At 38.7% G+C, this 18,313-nt stretch overlaps 1 protein-coding gene across 6 annotated transcripts in view; it reads left to right on the top strand.

The window, feature by feature from the left end:
• Nucleotides 1-18,313, top strand: part of LOC109409926 (nephrin) — an 851,818-nt gene that overhangs the window by 467,356 nt on the left and 366,149 nt on the right. The window lies entirely within an intron of this gene.

Raw genomic sequence — 18,313 nt, 5'->3', positions numbered from 1 at the left:
CTGAAGGATCTTTTCCAAGCTTCCTGAAGAAGCTTTTCCAAACTTCCTGAAGAAGCTTTTCCAAGCTTCCTGAGGAAGACTTTGCAAGTTTCCTGAAGAAGCTTTTCCAAACTTCCTGAAGGAGCTTTTTCAAGCCTCCTAAAGAAGCTTTTCCAATCTTCCTGGAGAACCTTTTTCAAGCTTCCCGAAGAAGCTTTTCAAAGCTTCCTGAAGAAGCTTTTCCAAGTTTTCTGAAGAAGTTTTTCCGAAGCTTCCTGAAGAAGCTTTTCCAAGCTTACAAGCGTTACCAAAGCTTCCTAAAGAAGCTTTTCCAAGATTCTGGGAAAAGCTTCTCATAGCTTCCTGGAGCAGCGTATCCAAGCTTCTGAGAGAAGCTTTTAAAAACATCTGGGACAAGCTTTTCTAAGTTTCTGGGAGAAGCTTTTCCAAGCTTCCTGAACAAGCTTTTTTAAGTTTTCTGGAAAAGCTTTTCCATGCTTCTTGAAGAAGCTTTTCCGAGATTTTGGAAGAAGCTTTTCCAAGCTTTTGAGAGGAGCTTTTCCAAGCTTCTGGGAGAAGCTTTTGCAAGCTACCATGAGAAGCTTTTCCAAGCTTTTCCATGTTTTTTGGAGAAGCTTTTCCAAGCTTCCTAAAAAAGTTTTTCCAAGTTCCTGAAGAAGCTTTTTCAAGCATCCTGGACAAAATTTACCAAGCATCCTGGACAAGCTTTACCAAGCTTCCTGAAGAAGCTTTTCCAAGTTTCCTGGAAAAGCTTTTCATTGCTTCCTGGGGAAGCTTATCCAAGCTTCAGGGAGAAGCTTATTCAAGCTTCTGGGAGAAGCCTTTCCAAGCTTCTGGGAGAAGCTTTCCCAATTTTTTTATAATTTTTTTTTTGTGTATTTTAACTAATGCTAATTCTACACTTATACTATCCCAAGCTTCCTGGGAAAACATTTCCTGATTTCGCGGAGAGACTCTTCCCGATTTCATGAGAAATCTATTCCAAGCTTTTTCAAGCATTTTGAAGAATCTTTTTCAAGCATCCTTGAAAACCTTTTCCTAGTTTCCTTGAGAAGCTATTCCAAACTTCCTGCAGGTACTTCTCCTAGCTTTCTGGAGTAGCTTTTCCAAGCTTTCTGGAGTAACTATGCCAAGCTTTCTGAATGAACTTTTCCAAGCTTCCTGGGGAAGTTTCTCCTAGATTCCTGAAGAAGATTCTACAAGCTTTCTGGGGAAGCTATTCCAAGTTTCTGGAAGAAGCTTTCTCAAAATTTTAGAATAATCTCTCTCAAGTTTCTGGAAGAAACTTTTCGAATCGACGCTTCTGAGATAAGCTTTTCCAAGCTTCTGGGAGAAGATTTTTCCTGTTTCCTGGCGAAGCTTTTCCATGTTTCCTGAAGAAGCATTTCCCAGCTTCTGTGAGATGCTCTTTCAAACTTCTGCGGGAAACTCTTTCAATCTTCTGTAAGATTTTTTTTCTTTTTATTCGTGAATTTCAACTAAAGCTAATTCTGCCTTGAGAGACTTTTCCATGCTTCTGGGAAAAGCTTTACCATGGTTCTGTGAGAATCATTTCCAAGCTTCTGGGACAAGTTTTTCCAAGCTTCTGAAAAATCCTTCTCAAGTTTTTGAAATAAGCTTTTCCAAATTTCTGGCAAAAATTTTTCGATGTTTCTGGCAGAAGCTTCTCCAAGCTTTTAGAAAATGCTTTTCCTGGTTCTGGCAATGTTTTGGAATAAGCTTTCCCGAGATTATGAGAGAAAATGTTTCAAGCATCTGGGAGAATGTTTTCAAAGCTTCTGGGAGAAGCTATTTCTAGCTTCTGAGAGAAGCTTTTTCAAGCTTCTGGGAGAAGTTTTTCCGAGCTTCTGGAGGAAGCATCTTCCAATTTCCGGAAGATGCTTTTCCAAGCTTCGGGGAAAGCTTTTCCAAACTTCGGGAGAAGCTTTTTCATGCTTCCTGGAGATGCTTTTCCAAGCTTCCTGGAGAAGCTTTTCAGAGCTTCTGAGAGAAACTTTTCCAAACTTCTGAGAGAAGCTTTTCCAAGCATCCTGGAGAAGTTATTCCAAGCTTCTGGGAGAAGCTTTTCCAAACTTTTCGGAGAAGCTTTTCCAAGCTTCTGGGAGAAGCTTTTCCGAACTTATGGGAGAAGTTTGTCCAAGCTACTGAGAGCAGCTTTTCCGTGCTTCTGGGAGAAGTCTTCTCATGCATTTGGGAGAAACTTTATCAAGCATCTGGGAGAAGTTTTTCCAAGCCTCCGAGAGAAGCTTTTCCATGTTTCAGATTTTTCCACGGCTTTGACAGAAGCTTTTCGAAGTTCTCGAGAGAAGCTTTTCCAAGCTTCTGAGAGAAGCTTGTCAGTTAGTAGAGATGATTTTGGGAATACTATTTTCAAAATTGAGAAGATACCCGTTTTCCCATTAGTCAGTTGTAGGATGGATATGTGAAAAGCTTTCGAAATTTCTTTAGATAAGTTTTACATACTTCTTTTGGAATTGAGACGGAAATAGTTTATTGCGAACAGAAAGACTAAGTATCATTTTTAGTCGAATAGACTAGAAGAGATTTTTGGAACCATCTTAAAACCAAAATAAAAGGCAAAAGGTTTTATGGCGGTTCTCAAAACCTCTACAAGACTAATTGGTCTTCAAAATGTTACAGTTGCATGTATTCAGTTATACTTCAGCATACCATCTAGTTTTTTCCGGAAACAATATCAACACATTCGTTGCATTTTTTTCCTTCGGAATTCTTAAAACATGTTCAAAGTGCACCTCTTCAAAAACTCACTGCTACTTTTGCTCTGGCAAACAAAACCCGTACAGCATCCGGAAATGGAATTCAGTTGATTTACCTTTTTTTTCGAGATTGCAAACCATTGGTCCCAGATCTGCTATCAGTTTCGATTATCTCTTTCATCATTCAGCGCTCATAGTTTTGGCCCATCAATGAACTGCAAACAAGTTATAAAAAGAAAACAGCACCGAAAGAAACCGGGGATCTTGATACCATCATCTCGTCCGTCAGCCAGGTCAGGTCAGATCGAAACTCAACTCATCAACCGACGACGGAGTGGATCTTTTGCCATCCGTTCAATCAGAGTATCGGAAATCCTGGATTGTAGTACGGAGAGGAGAAAAAGCAAAAAAAACAAAGTTTGCAATAATACTTGATTGAATTGGGTGCGAAAGTGCCCCGGTTCTGGACCATCTTCCGGCATACTTTTGCGGAACGTTGCCTAGCTGCATTCACCTGCTGGTTGCACCCACCTCAGTCAGTGTCCGAAATTAATGGATTTCGGATCGGACCGAACCGGGATGAAACGGACGGACTGGCAAACTTGGGACGACTAAATGTGATTAAAGTTTCTTGATTCGCCTGCTCGTTCGGGAGTTCCCGTGGTGGCTGATTGGCGGTGGATCATGGATCTAGGATCGTCGTCGCTCGTCAAGTCACAAGAGGTAGAAATCGCTTTTTATAGTGATTGGATTTTTATTCCGGTCAGTGGATTGTTTTAAAAACGGTGCAGGCGCGCTCCAATCAACGCAATAAACGATGGTGCAATTTAATTTCAAGGGTTTTTCGGGATGGTTGGGGCGTATAATTGATGACTTCGATTGATTCTGAATAAAAAAAGTAGTTTGAACAATTGCTCCCTTGTATCAATTTTTTGCCATTTTAACATCATACAATGCACTAGTGCACAAGTGGAACAACGTACACCCGGAAAGAAATCTTCCGAAACTAGTCGCACTCTCACCAATCCACACTTTTCGCGTAGATCAACTCACTCTTGGCAAGAAATCTTCTGAATCCAGCCACACTCATGTCAATGTTTGCTTTCCGCGTCAAACACCTCGCTTATTTATTTTGATTAGTAGAGTTTGAGAATTGCTTACCAGCAGCTTAATGAAAACTTCAATCGAACGAAAACAAAAGTTTCCCAGTAAAGGTGTGCTAAAATGTCTTGTCTTTTGCATGTCATTCAATTTCATGAAGAATTCTCATAACTTGAAACTCTCAAACAAAAGCCGTTTTAGTTGACTGAAACAAGTTGAACCGTTAAAAAAATGTTATCTAAAATTTAGCCAGCACCTTTTTTGAATGCAAAATTTGGTATCGTTAATGTAGTGTCCTTGCAAGCTAGTCGACTCTTGGAAAGTATTCGACTGAATTTCCACGCTCTCATATCACCCTCCCCGAGAAAAACTGAAAAAAATAAACGCAAACGACGCATGTAAACGAGAACCGAGTAGCATCGGGCGAGGTTCCAAGAAGCAAACTCCTGCTCCTCGTTGAAGCAGCCCAGCAGCGCCACCGGGGGAACAGCCAAGCTGAGCCGAGTTTAAATGTCAGTGCGGGATTAAGAATGAAGCATAAAAGTTCCACTCGTTCGTTCGTTCGCTCGTTCGTCGTGTATGCTAATGTTATGGCATTTTCCATGGCTTTTATCTGTACCGCACAATACCGCAGCAACCAAGCATCATCTCTAGTCGCCGGCAGGCAGGCAGGCAGGCATCGCCGTGGCAAACGGGCCTTGGCTTGGGCATCACCGACCGACCGAGTGAAGACCGCAAAAAGCTGTATCGACATGAGAAGCAGTAGAACTGGAGGCGAGCCGAGAGCCGGGCTGAGCCGAGCTGATCTGAGCTGTTCTGGTGTTTCGAATTTTATATAAAATGAAGGACGGATGGGATATGGCTGGGCCGGAACGCCAGTGCAGCGTCGTCGTCTTTTCTGCATATATCTATCGTAAAAATTTAGAACAAACTTTCGGCCCGAAAAGGAGAACCACATGCCAAAAACCTGGCACCGCCAGCTTTGGAAGCAGACTCCTCAATGCAGAGTGGGTTGGTCTGACATAGGGATGGTCAAATTCTTACGGAAGCTCTGTGAAAAGATAACAAAATGATCAAAATTGCTCTGCTCTATTTTTTTTTCGAAAAGTGATAAAGGAGCCATTTTCAGCATTGGCTGAGCAAAAATGACCACTGGTTTATGTTTAACACTTCTGTTTGGTATAAAAAATAAATGTTTTTAGTTAGCCATTGCCTTACGGCTAGGGATCAAAATTTTAGATTTTTTTAAATCGGCTAATTATGTAACGTCCAGGTGCACATAATAAGCTGATCGTAAAAGTTTCTACCACGAATACCATAGGCAAACCAAACATTTTAACATTTTAATTACTCCTACATACTATAGAGATGTGTTAAAAAATACAAAAAATATTATTATCCATACTATTTTGAAGGATATTTTCTGTTAAATAGCCACTGATGAACGTAAAAAGAGGTTGAGGTGTATTACCGAGAATCTTATTGAAAGTCAATTAAAAAACCCAAAAAAAAAAGGTTTTTGCTCATCTATTCAGCATCACAACTGCCATCCTCACAAGGAGCCACCATGGAGATGTTTGGCCAGGGAAGTCTTCTCTCGCAATCGGCTCCTTTCGCTCCTCATTTTCTGCACCCGTCACGTCAGTTTGCCTGAGGATGCGACCAAGTGGGCAATTGTGGCATCAATGTGAGACCATTCTCTGTCGTTTGTCTTCGAATGGTCGCGCTGGCTGACGAAAGCCGGGGAGCATCAAAGCCAAACGGCAAGTCGATCCAAGTTGAAGCTCTATCCATATCCAATTGTTTTTTTTTTTAGTTTTCGATGTGGTATACATCAGAGGAGAAGCTTTTCTATTTTACGAGGTTTGCTGATGGCTTGGTGCTAAGCGGAAACTGGGAAATGGACAAAAGGCTGACAATTAAATGAATATCGAGAAGTTTGGTACAGAAATTTTTCCAGAGTTCCATGAGTTTGCTCAGAAAATGCTCCGTGGATTTTCTGTGGTCTCTCCTGAGATTCGTTTTAGAAAATGAAAATTTCTGTATTCCATCAGAAATCATTACACTGGAACCTCAATTTATGCACATGGATGGGACTGCATTAATTCGAAATGTACTTAAATTATAAAAGGCATAAAAAGGGGGAAACTTATGCATAAATTAAGTGTGGGTTACAATGAGGGAATTTAGTTTGCGAGAACAGATCATGCTCCAGGGCATTTGAGGTGGGCTAAGGGGGTTTCCAGGAAGTTCCCAGACAACTTAAAAAAGGGGCTTCCAAGGGGCTTCAGGGGCGCTTTAAGGGGTTTTCAGGAGCCTTAAAAGGGCGTTGCAAGGGGTCTGAGGAGCGTTTCAAAGTATTTCAGTCATCAGGGGGGTTTATGGGTTTCAGAGGTATTTCATATTGATTATGATGATTTCAAGGGCCTTCCAATGAGATTACGGAGGTTTCAGGGGCGTTTCGAGGCATTTAAGGAAGGGTGGTATCAGGGGGTACAAGAACACCTTCAAATCAAAGGGTATTTCAGGGGCATTTCAAAAGATATGTGATGGGGTCTCTAAAAATCTTATGAAACTTCCTGAAATGCCTCCAAGATACCCCTGACATCCCCTCGGACCCCATATAACGCACCTGAGACGGTCCGAAAGCCTCTGAACTACTCCGTAACGTTTCCGTAACGCCTCTGAATCCCACCGAAAATGCTGTGCATCTTCCCGAAATGCGTCTGAAATTCCATTTAACCCCCTTGGATTCCAGATAATGCACCTGAGAGGCTCTGAAATCCCCGAAAACTTCTCCGTAACGCTTCTGTAACGCCTCTGAATCCCGCCGAAAATGCTCTGAAACTTCCTGAAATGCCTCTAAAATCCCCCTTAAACCCCCTCGAACCCCATGTAACGTACCTGAGAGACTCCGAAACCCCTGAAAACTCCTCTGTAACGCTTCAGTAACGCCTCTGAATCCCGCCGAAAATGCACTGAAACTTCCTAAAATGGCTTCAAAATCCCCCTTGAACCCCCTCGGACCCTCTGTGTCGCACCTGAGAGGCTCCGAAACTCCAGAAAACTCCTCCGTAACGCTTCCGTTACGCATCTGAATCCCGCCGAAAATGCTCTGAAACTTCCTGAAATGGCTTCAAAATCCCCCTTAAACCTCTCAGACCCTCTGTAACGTACCTGAGAGGCTCCGAAACCCCCAAAAACTCTTCCGAAAACCCCTGTAAAGCTCACTGCGATCTCCTGGTACCCCGCTGAAACTTCTTGGGACCCTCTGAAAGGGTTACGTACAAAAGGCTGAATTACGAAAGGCTGAAATAACAAAAGGCTGAAACACAAAAGGCTGAGATTACAGAAGGCTGAATGCATCAAAAGGCTGAAATAACATAAGGCTGAAATAGTGATTCGACTAGTTTTCAAACGCACAAGCCTAAAGGCTAACCTCAACACTAACAACTCAGACAAACATATCACTCCAATTGGGAATAATTACATACCTTCATTGATTTTACGATCTATTTGAAAATTAGCTCGTTGGTCGATTACCCAGCCGTGGCACTCGCACTGGTTTTGCTTGAGCTTGACGATTGACCGTCCTACCGTCCCTAGTTCATGGTTGGCTAAACTAAGCCATTTTTGGAATCGGAAAATTTTACGACTGGCCATAATGCTATGGATTAGGGAACGCCTACATAACTAAGACAGTATTTTTCAAATAAATTGCACATACATATTTCAAAGAAGGGAAAATCTCTGATGATATTGTTTAAGTAGCCGTAATGACAACAATCTCCAATACGAAATGACTCGAAAGAATGGCTCATGTTTAAAGAAGGATAAATTAGTTCCATTTTGTGTTCCTTGGTATGCACCATTAGCATTTTCACTATAAGCTCAGTTTCGGAACTAGGGCCCAAGCTGAGGGTTACGCGTACGATTCGTGTTCGGACCAAGTACTTTTCTTTATGAAAATGTTCTTGACTCCCTATGGCATTGAATATCTTTGTACCTGTTACACGATATGCCAAAGCTGAGAAGCTGGCTCGATCTCAGTTCGGGCGTTACTCCAAGAAAAGAAAGAAGTTCTACAACTTACATATGCATTTTCGCATTTTCAGCCTTTTCAGTTTTCAGCCTTTTATAATTTCAGCCTCATGTTACACTTTCTTGATATCAGCCTTTCGTATTCAGCCTTTTGAAATTCAGCCTTATGTTACAATCCCCTCTGAAATGCCCCTGTAACCTTCCTTTGCTCAACCCCTATGAACACCCCCTGGCCGTCATTGCAATAGTTCCCGTCATTATTAAATATGTTTATGCACAAAATTGGTTCTGAGAAGGTTTCCCTCTTTTTTGCAGGGCATAAAAAATGTGCATAAATTAGAAGTGCATGGAAATAACATGCATAAAAAGAGGTTTTAGTGTAGGGAATCGCGCCACTTGGACGATGGCTTCTATATTCGTCTGTTTGCCACTATAACTCAGTTAAATTTGAACCAATTGACACAATTATTGGAATGCAGTGAGAAAGGTATAGTATCTACCCGTGTACAACATTTCAAGTCAATTGGTTCAAAATTGACTGAGTTATAGTGGCAAACAGACGAATATAGAAGCCACCGCCCAAGTAGCGCGATACCCTATTGAATATAAAAAAAAACTCAAAAATTTCGAATAGGATTTATCTAGAACATCTTTCAAAGTTTCCTTAAAAAAATTATTTAAGGAATTCCTTAAAATAACCCTTAAAGGAGATTCTTCAGCATAATGTGCCAGTAATTCATAACAAAAAATCACCAAATTTTTCATTTGAAATTCTTCCAGGGATTCCTCAAGGGACTCCTTCAGAAATTTCCCCAGAGATTCCTTTAGAAAATCTCCTTTGGGTTACCTCCAAAATTACACTATCGATATCTACAGAAATTGCTCTAGCAATTTATTAAAAAAATGTTTCAAAAATTCTTCCAGGGAATCCCTAGGAAACTTCTCCAGGAATTCCTTCAGATATACCCGTTGGATTCCTTCAGAAACTTCTCCTGGAAGTACAAAAGAAATTCTTCTACACGGAGAAACAAAAGTACCCAAGAGTGAGTTCAATCCACCCAACGTCGAGGTTATGGGCAGAAAGCCAATTTTGAGTTGATGGTATCAATATTGAGCAGGGTGATTTCCATTTGCCCGCTTGTGGTCGAAGTTCCTACAGCCAAAGTTTTGTTGTTACTCAATCGTCAGCTCAAATTACTCAACTGTCGGTACTATTCCACTTACACAATTTTTCTGTTTTTCAGTGCAGGGTGTCCTTAAGGCGAAACTGGATCCATTTCTTCATAGTTTGGTTTTTGATTTTTTATAAAATAACAAAGCAATATTTTCATTTTTTTTTTTATTTCTTTGTATTTGTGAATTTTAACTTATGCTAATTCTTCCCCCTTTTTAAAATCGGTTTTCGTACACATGTAGGTAGAGTATGGATCAAGATATCTCCTGATTTTTTTTTCCTGGTGGGAAATGTTTTTCGTTTTATCAGAAACCTTTTCTAAACAAAATATGACAAAAAATGGTTTCTGCAAAAATGAAAAACATTTTCACCAGGAAAAAAAAATCAGGAGATACCTCGATTCATACTCTACATGTGTACGAAAACCGATTTTGAAAATATTGCTTTGTTATTTAATAAAAAATCAACAACCAAAAAAATAAGGAAATGCTTCCAGTTTCGCCTTTAGAAAATCCTTCTGAAGGAATCAACAGTTTATTCAGGAATTCTCAGGAACTTTCTCCAGGGATCCAGAAGTTTCATATTTCATTATTATTGAGATGTTCAGCCCTGGGCTAGTTCATCTCCGAATCAGTGCTGCCGTGGTAAAATCAGAGCTGATTACTCAAGGTTTCTAAATTTCAGCGCCCTCTATACTAGTACGCCTCCAAGAAAATTACTTCACTATTGCGCCTGTTTAAGAATTATTCTTAGAAACACCATGTATTGTTATTTCTCGATTTTCGATAATTATCGGAGGGACAATCCTTTTACAATTTTTTCTATGAATTTTGCAAGTATTCTTCTAAATTTTCTATAAAATTCTCCATGGTTGCCTCCAGGGACACCGCTAGAAATTCCTTTGGAAATTATTAGGGAAATTTAGGAAAAACTTTCCAAAATGTTTCCAGAAAGAAGATTGTCGCACGATTTCTTAGAATGATTTAAGCAAGAATTGCTCTATAGATTCCTCCTAGTATCCTTTCAAAATGCATCCCGGTCCATGGATTTCTTTGAACATTTTTCCAGGGATTCCTCCAGAGATTCTTTCAGAAATCCCCTAGGAATTTTCCCTGGCACTTTTTCAGGAGTTTCTCAAAAAAAAATTCTCAAATATTCATCTTGGAACTTGTCCACGTGTTTCCTCAGAAATTTCTTTCGAAATTCCTCCTCGGATTTCTTAAAAGATTCTATAGGAAATACCTTTGAGTAGTGCTATATAAGTTCAAGCTTGTATTCCTGGATGTATTTCTTCAAACATGTCTGAAAGAATTATTCCAGAGATTTCAGATTTTTTCCAGGAGGGTTTCTATGGGATTTCTCAGAAAATTCTTCTAGAGTTTCTCAAGGATTTCTTCAAGGAATTTCTGCAGGGGTTGCTCCAGGAATTCCTTCAAATGTTTTTTAAAAAGATGCAATTCCATGAGATTTTTTTCGCAAAAGTTCGGAGATTTTTTCAGAAATTCCTTTAGAGTTTTCACTTAAAAATAACGAATTTTCTCCAGAAACTTTTTCTTCAGATAATATTGATTGCATTTCTCCAGCAGTTTTTTCAGATATTTACTCCATTTGTTCGGGGAATTGCTTGGGCATATATTTGGAAATTATTTTAAAAGGTTTTCCTGGAAGTTCCTCCAGGTGTTTCTCCAAAAGTTAATTCAAGTGTTCCTTCAGGCATTGCTTTGGATTTATTAAGCCCTTCCTTCAGAGATTCTCTCAGAACCTTTTTCCCAAAGATTCTCTGAATAACTTCTGCAGAAAATGCACCATAATCTATTCCTTAGCGTTTTTAAACGTTTTTTCAGGGCCGGATCTAAGGGGGGCCGGGGCTGTACTGTTCAAAAACAAAGAAAAAATTTTTGCTCATCGCATTTGAACCTACGAGGAGCCTCCACATCCACTCCGGCCCCGGGCCCCCACAATCCTTAATCCGGGCCTGGATTTTGTAATGAAATTTTTCAATGATTATCTGCAGCGGGTTCTCCAGTTCATCCAGGCAATATTTCAAAGATTCCTTCAAGCATTCATTTTCTTTATTTCTTCAGTGGTTCTCTAAAGAATTCCTCCAAGACTTTTTTAAAATTTGTCTGCATTCAAAAATTTCTATACAAATTCCTTTGGAAATTGTATAAGATTTTTTTGAGAATTCCTTCAGAGATATCTCCAGGAGTTCTTCCGACGATTTCTTCAGAAAATCCTCCAGGGATCCCTCATAAGCTTTTTGAGAGATTTCTTCAAGAGTTCCACCAATACCTTTGTCTACGATTTCTGCATACATTTTTGAAGAGTTTCCTTCAGAAAGTCCTCTATGGATTTTTCCAGGAATCCCTCCAGAAGTTTTTCAACATTTTTCCTTGGAATTACTTGTTGAGGATACAGGGGTTAACTTAAGCAACAGGTACTCTGCTAGGTATTATCCTAGACATTCGTCCAGGAATAACTTAAGAGGTTGCTTCCGTAATTCCTCAAAAAAAAAAAAATAAGAATTAATTCCAGGAGTTTCCGAAGATATTCCCAGGAGTTTTTAAAGGAACTTCTTGAGACAATCTTCCAAGGATTTCTTAGAAATTCCTAAGTGAATTCTTCAGCAATGTTTGCGCAACTTCTGGAAGAACTGCTGGTAAATTACTGGTGGAATATCTGAACAAATTCTGCAGGGATCTCTAATGTCATTTCAGAAGATATTTCTGATGGGACCGTAAGATCAATTTATAGTAAAAATGTAGGACATCGTTGGAATTTCTGCAAAAATCACTGAATAAATTTCTCAAGGAATTTTTTGGAGAAACCCTGGAAAGGATTTCCGAAGCAATCCCTACAGGATTTGTGAGAAAAAACTTTCTGAAAAACTCATTTGAACAACTTTTGAAGAAATCCATTGCTGAAATTTCTGAAGAAATTCCTTAATATTTTGGAGAAGTGTCTGTGGATAAAAATATCTCCTCAATGGAACTACAGAAGGAATCCCAGCAGGAATGTCCGGAAGAAGCCCTGAAAAAATTTCTGAAGAAATCTTCAATAGAATCCTGTAAAAATCTAAGGAAACTCTGGAAGAATGTCCGAAGAAATCCTTGCAGGAAGAATTTCTTAAGAACTTCCTCGAGAAACTTCTCGGGAAACTCTTGGTGAAAAAAAAATGAGCGATTCATAGGAAAAAAATATAGGAAAAACCTTAATAAAATTCTTGGAGGATTTTCTGAAATTATTCTTGTAGAAAATTGTGGATACGTCTGCAAATATCCCTAGAAAAAAATCTGAGATATTTATTTGTTTAGAATGTTTTTCTCTGCGAAGAAATTGTTGGAACTATCCGCAGAGGAAATGCCATAGAAATTCTGGGATAATACATGGAGTAATATCTGGATGAAATCCTGAATGAACCTCTGTATGAAATTCTGCAGGAACCTCGGAAGAAATGCCTGCCTGAATCACTGAAAGTAATAATGCAGGATTTTCCGAATGAATCCGAGAAGAAAATGCAGGATTTTTGAAAAAATCTTTGGAGAATTTTTAAAGGAAACCCATGGAAGTTTTCTAGCGGAATTGTTGGAGAATTTTCTAGAGGATCCTCTAAAAAAATTCCGATGGTTTTTTTTTTCATTTCCTTTTATTTGTGAATGTTATCTTCGGCTAATTCTTCACACAAATTCCGTAGGAAATCTAGAAAAAATTCTGAAGCGATTTATAAATAATGTTCTAAAGAGCTTACACAAGAAATCCGTGGAAGACTTTTCGAATAGAATTCCTGGAGATTTTCTTTAGAAATTCATGGAGCAATATCGGAAGGAATTCAGTTTTTAAAAATATGCTCCTATATTTATTTCTGAAGTAATCTCTAGAAAACTATGGAGAAAATTCTAAGAATGGAAGAATTCCTGAAAATTATCTCAGGGAAATCTCCGAAGGCATTCATGGCAGAATATCTTAAAAAATTTCTGAGAAATTTCTGAAGAAAACTAGGAGGATTTTTGGATGAGTTTCTGAAGATATTCAACGATCAACGATCAAATCTGACTATACATGTCAATGGTTGCTCCACCGTGATCGATCTGAGCTGGTACCAATTGCACTGAGATCCAAATGAATATGAAGGACATGCGGCATAGTTCGCTTTGGTTGCATAACTCGTAGGAGTTATATAGTTGTGGAGCGGACCTGGTGTGATGGTTAGAACACTTGACTATCACGCCGAGGACCTGGTATCGAATCCCACTCCAGACAAACTCACAAAATGTGGGTTCTTCCTTAGGAAGGGAAGTAAAGCGTGAGTCCCGAGATGAGCTAGCCTATGGCTAAAAATCTCGTTAATACAGATATAAAAAAAAAGAAAGTAGATAGAAAGATACAACGAAGGAGGGAAGGGACGGGCCAGGGATTGAACCCAGGAGCTTCTGCATATGAATCTGAAGCGGTAGCCACTAGACCACCAAGGCCATCTTTGGGATGAGTTTCTGAAGATATTCTTGAGAAACTAAAGACATCCTTAGAGAAATTTTTGAATGAATCTTCCGAATGAATCTTTAATAGTTTTTTTTTAACATCCCATATAGAAATTTCAGGAGGAATTTATAAAGTTATCCTAGAAAAAAAAATCTGAAAAAATCCTCTGACATATTTCTAAAAAAAATCCCCGAAATATGCCTTAAATTTTTAGGGATTTCTAAAGGAACCCTTAAAAGAAGCCCCAATATATCAAAGTTTTTGCACATGTGAGGGTCCCAAAAATTAAAAAACTCACAAAGGTAACTAACTTCTTCTACATATATGAGGCCACAAAAAAAAAACGCATCGCAAAATTTGTAGGCAAAATTTGTTTCGTATATTTATCAGGAGTAATTTCTATTTACGTATAGAGGCACAATAACTGTAATATCCACATGAATTATTACTCTATGTTTGAGAGGGCGCTGAAAGATCCCTCCAGGATTTTCTCCACGGATTTAAAAGTTTATCCAGAAATAGTTGCTAGGAAATTCTACAGCAATTTCGTTGGAAATTTCTCAAGATATTTTTAGGATTCCTCCAGGGCTTTTCTTCAGCAAACCCTCCAAGTACTCTATTCAAGAATTTCTCCAGGAACTCTTCTAAAACATATCAATAACTTCTTCTGGAGTTCCGCCAAGCATTTCCCAAGAAGTTTCCCTTGAAATTCCTCCAGGACTTTCGTCACAAAATTCCTCCTGATATTCTTTTAGAAATTTCCCAGTGAAGAATGAAAATACCTTCAGAAATTTTTATTTTGACTGGACAGTTTCTCAAAACTTCCTTTAGGGATTCTTTTAGTAGTTCCTCTATGGATTCCTGCTGAAATTTCTTCATGGACTCTTTCAGTATTTCAGGTCTTCCATGGATTTTTTTTTTCATAAAACAAATTAAAAAGTCCTGCGGAGATTTACTAATCCGACGGAAATATTACCTGAGATTCATTAAAAAAGGAATTATTGAGTTTCTAAAGGAATCTTTAAAGAATTTTCTGAAGAAATCCCTAAAAGAACTCCAAAAGAGACCTGTGGAGATTCCTAGAAGAAATTCAAAAAAAAATCTGGAAGAATTCCTGGACTAAAATCCCTGAAGCAATTTCTAAAGTAATTTCTGCAAGAATTCCAGGAAAACGATGGGGAAATACCTGAAGGAATTACCTTGGATATTTCTGAAGAAATTCCTTTAAAGAATTCGTGAGACATTTCTGGAGGAGTTCTGGAAATAATTCCAGGGAAACATTTTACAAGGAAATCCTGAATTAGTTTTCGAGGAAATCCCTGAAGAGATTTCTCATGTGTGCCCTTGAGAAGTTTTTGTAGGAATCCCTGGTGAAGTTTTTAAGCAGTCCCTACAAGAACTCCAACAGATACCGCAGGAGAAATGCTTCCAAGAGTTTCTTGTACAGTTTTTCAAGATAAGGGGGGAAGGTCTGGTGAAATTTTCTAAAACCATTGTTCTGAAAGAGTTTTTCAAGGAATCACTGCGGAAATTTCTGAAAGAATACCTGGAAGAACCGAAGAACTTTCTACAGGCACTCCTTGAATTATTTTATGACAACATCATTGAGAATTTCCCAGGAGTATAGTTCTGGAAAAATTCTGGCACATTTTTGTACGACATCGGATCTCATGGGAATGCCAAGGGGTGACACAAGTCAATAATAAATGTTGTATTACACTGAAGATAAACAAAATTGTTCAGTAAGAAGTTGCAAATTGCCATTAGGCACGAATACAAAAAAATGGCGTTAAACGTCATTTCGTGGTTCTAGCTTTAAGTAATGCTCGAAGCTGTAAATGTTTTAATATTGGTTAAACGTCCTTTTAGCCTTATTTCGGCAACCATGAAAGTTCAAAACACAAGAACTTCACTGCAGCACCGAAAAAAAAACACACACCTTCCACGAAAAGTAACTCGCACACAAAATTAGCATTTATATTCGGGCAACAAAGTACCCGGTAACAAGAGCATAATTCGACATTAATAGGCTTGTTACGGGAACGTGCCGCCCTTTTCATTTTACCTTCAAGAATTGATGGTGGTATTTAGCCCCTCCCGACGCCGTACCTCCCCCCGGGGAGAACATATCGGCAATCCCTCATCCGCCGCCAAGATGCAGACAGGATACGCACGCACGACGGCGACGGTAGCTGAAGAAGTCTCCTCGAGAATCGAGAAGAGCCTATTATTGAGTACGCCAAGAAAAAATAAATGTCTGCCTTGGAGATTGTGGTGGTGGATTGCGCTTGCAACATCACAGCAGTAAAGAAACTTCCCGAACCCCAGCCCAGCCGGGCGTTATCTGATCTGTGTTTTTTTCGGTTTACCTTCAACGGCTCCGGTGGCGGTGAGGGTAAACAATATCATGCAGCCGGAAAATTGGAACACACGTCGAAATTTGAATATTATGATAATCACAAATAGGTCTCGCCTTCGGAAAAATCTACACGCCGATGCTGGGTTCGTTACAGGTCAAGGGTAGTCCTAACCGTTTTTTTTTAGAAACACAAACTTTTAATGCTCTTTGGCGAAACAAAACCACAGAATTAGCATTTGGGAAATTCCGATCCCAAACTTGGACAACTACCATCGATAGGTAGATTATCTCCAGCTAGAATTTTTCCTAGTAATAAATTTTTCAAGATGTAAATTTCCCAACTTTATCACAAAGGAGACGAACAACTTGTACGACGAACTCTGTTTAGGAAAAGCAGTGAATTAAATATCAAACGATTCTGGCTATGCCACTTGCTCGGTTTGATCCATGTTCAAGTCCATCCATGGAAACGAGTTCATCCTCGCACACCAATTTTCCTCGGTTTCGTAATGGCGAAAAATAACGGAAAAAATTCCTCCACGCAAATGGACGGAATTCGTTTCAAATTTTGTTTGCCAGCCCATAATGGCGCGTCAATGCGGTATTCGTTTGATCAGTACCGTTGAAATGCGTCAAAGGCCTAGAGTTTTACTGGGGGCCTTGTCTGAAGCAAATACAAAACAAATGAATCCAATTTGACGCCGGAAGCATAAACCGAGTTTTAATCACTGTGTGTGCGGCAACAAATTGCACGGGAAGTTCATATCTACTCGATTGCTTTTTGATTAGACAATGACCGATAAAGCCATAAAAGTTTCAAAAAAAATCTCATACGCTCGATACACTATATAAAAAATAGAAAATTTTCTTGACAATTTTTTGACAAATTTCGAAAAATATCCCTGGAGGAATTTTTGAAGTAATCCCTGAAGAAAATTCGCGAATGAATCCTAGCAGGGTTTCTTTTATTGCATCCATGAAGGAATTCCTGTGAGATTTTCCAAAGTAACCCTTACAGAAATTTGTGAAATTTTTTTTTGAAACATGTTCCTATGAACCAGAAAACGTTTCTGGAGGAATCTCTGAAGAATTTTCAGTGGCCATTCCTGGATAAATATCAAAATAATAATCCGGAGGAATTTCTGAAAAAATCATCAATAGAATTTCTAAGTAAATTATTGGATAAATATCTGAGCAATTCACGCATTTTTTTATTTCCTATAAAACTTCCAGGAAAATCTTTTTCTGGAGAAATTTTTGAAAGAATATTTGGAGATTTTTTGAAAAAAATACTTGAGAGAAATTTCTGAATGAATCCTTGGAAAACTGTTTGGAAGAACCTGCCAAGGAATACCAGTGAGAATTTCTGGAAGAATCCTTGCAGAAATTTTCGAAGTAAGGGAGATATTTCTGAAGGGACGGTAAGCCCCCTGGATTAAATTCGAAACAAACTTTGGATTTATTTTTATCAGAAATACTTGGAAGAATTTCGAAATCCAAGCTAAATGTTTCCCAAGACTTCTGAAAAATTAACAAATTTGTAAGTGCGCAAAAAATCGATAAAATCACATGACCATATTTTCATACTAGAGAGACCAGGGGCCTGTAGTATAATGAAAATTTTACCAATAATACTAGTCCTGTAGCTTCTAACTTGTCATTTTCTGTCGCATAAAATTCGAAAAATCAAATGATCAAATGGCAAAAATTTTCAATAGAGGTATTTGGTGGAATTTTTTAAAACTTTCTGAAAAATCTCCGGAAAAAATTCCAAAAATAAAAAATAGAGTTTTTGAAAAAAAAAATCTAGGAAGAATTTCTACAGCAATTCATGCAATCCACCCTTGTGGAATTTCTAAAGGTGTTCCTGGAGGAATTTCCAAAGCAAGTACTAAAGAAAATTTTCTGAAGGAATACTTTTTCCTGGTTGGGTATTCCTTCAAAATATTTTCCAAGTGTAAAATTTTCTTTAGTGATTGGTTTAGAAATTTTTTCTTAGAAATTCATTGTTTTTCTGAATTTAAATTTGTCTTTCAGTCAATGTTGCTACCTACTAGAGTGATTTTTGTTAAAATGACAACTTAATCTTCCTTACAGAATTTAACCACAGACAAACAGACGGAACACCTAGAACAATATTCGTGAAACTTCATCGCCCACTTACACTACCATGTGAACATGTTTTACGAAACAAGGACTTTCATCAGTACATCTTTCGGGACTTGTTTTTCAGAAACTTCGCCTAGGATTCCTTTAGAAAATTCCTCCTGGGATTCCTCCAGGAAATCTTCCAGGGATTCCTTCAGAAATTCCTTCACGAATTGCTGCAAGGATAACTAAAAAAAATCCTCCGGGAATTTCTGAAAGTATTCCTCCCTCGATTCCTCCAGGAATTCCTGCAGGGATCCCTCCAGGAATTCTTTTAAAGATTTCTCCAGGAAT

The sequence above is a fragment of the Aedes albopictus genome, chromosome 3 (assembly GCF_035046485.1).
Source record: "Aedes albopictus strain Foshan chromosome 3, AalbF5, whole genome shotgun sequence".
NCBI classification, from domain to species: Eukaryota; Metazoa; Arthropoda; class Insecta; order Diptera; family Culicidae; genus Aedes; species Aedes albopictus.
This window is presented reverse-complemented; position numbering and strand designations above follow the sequence as displayed.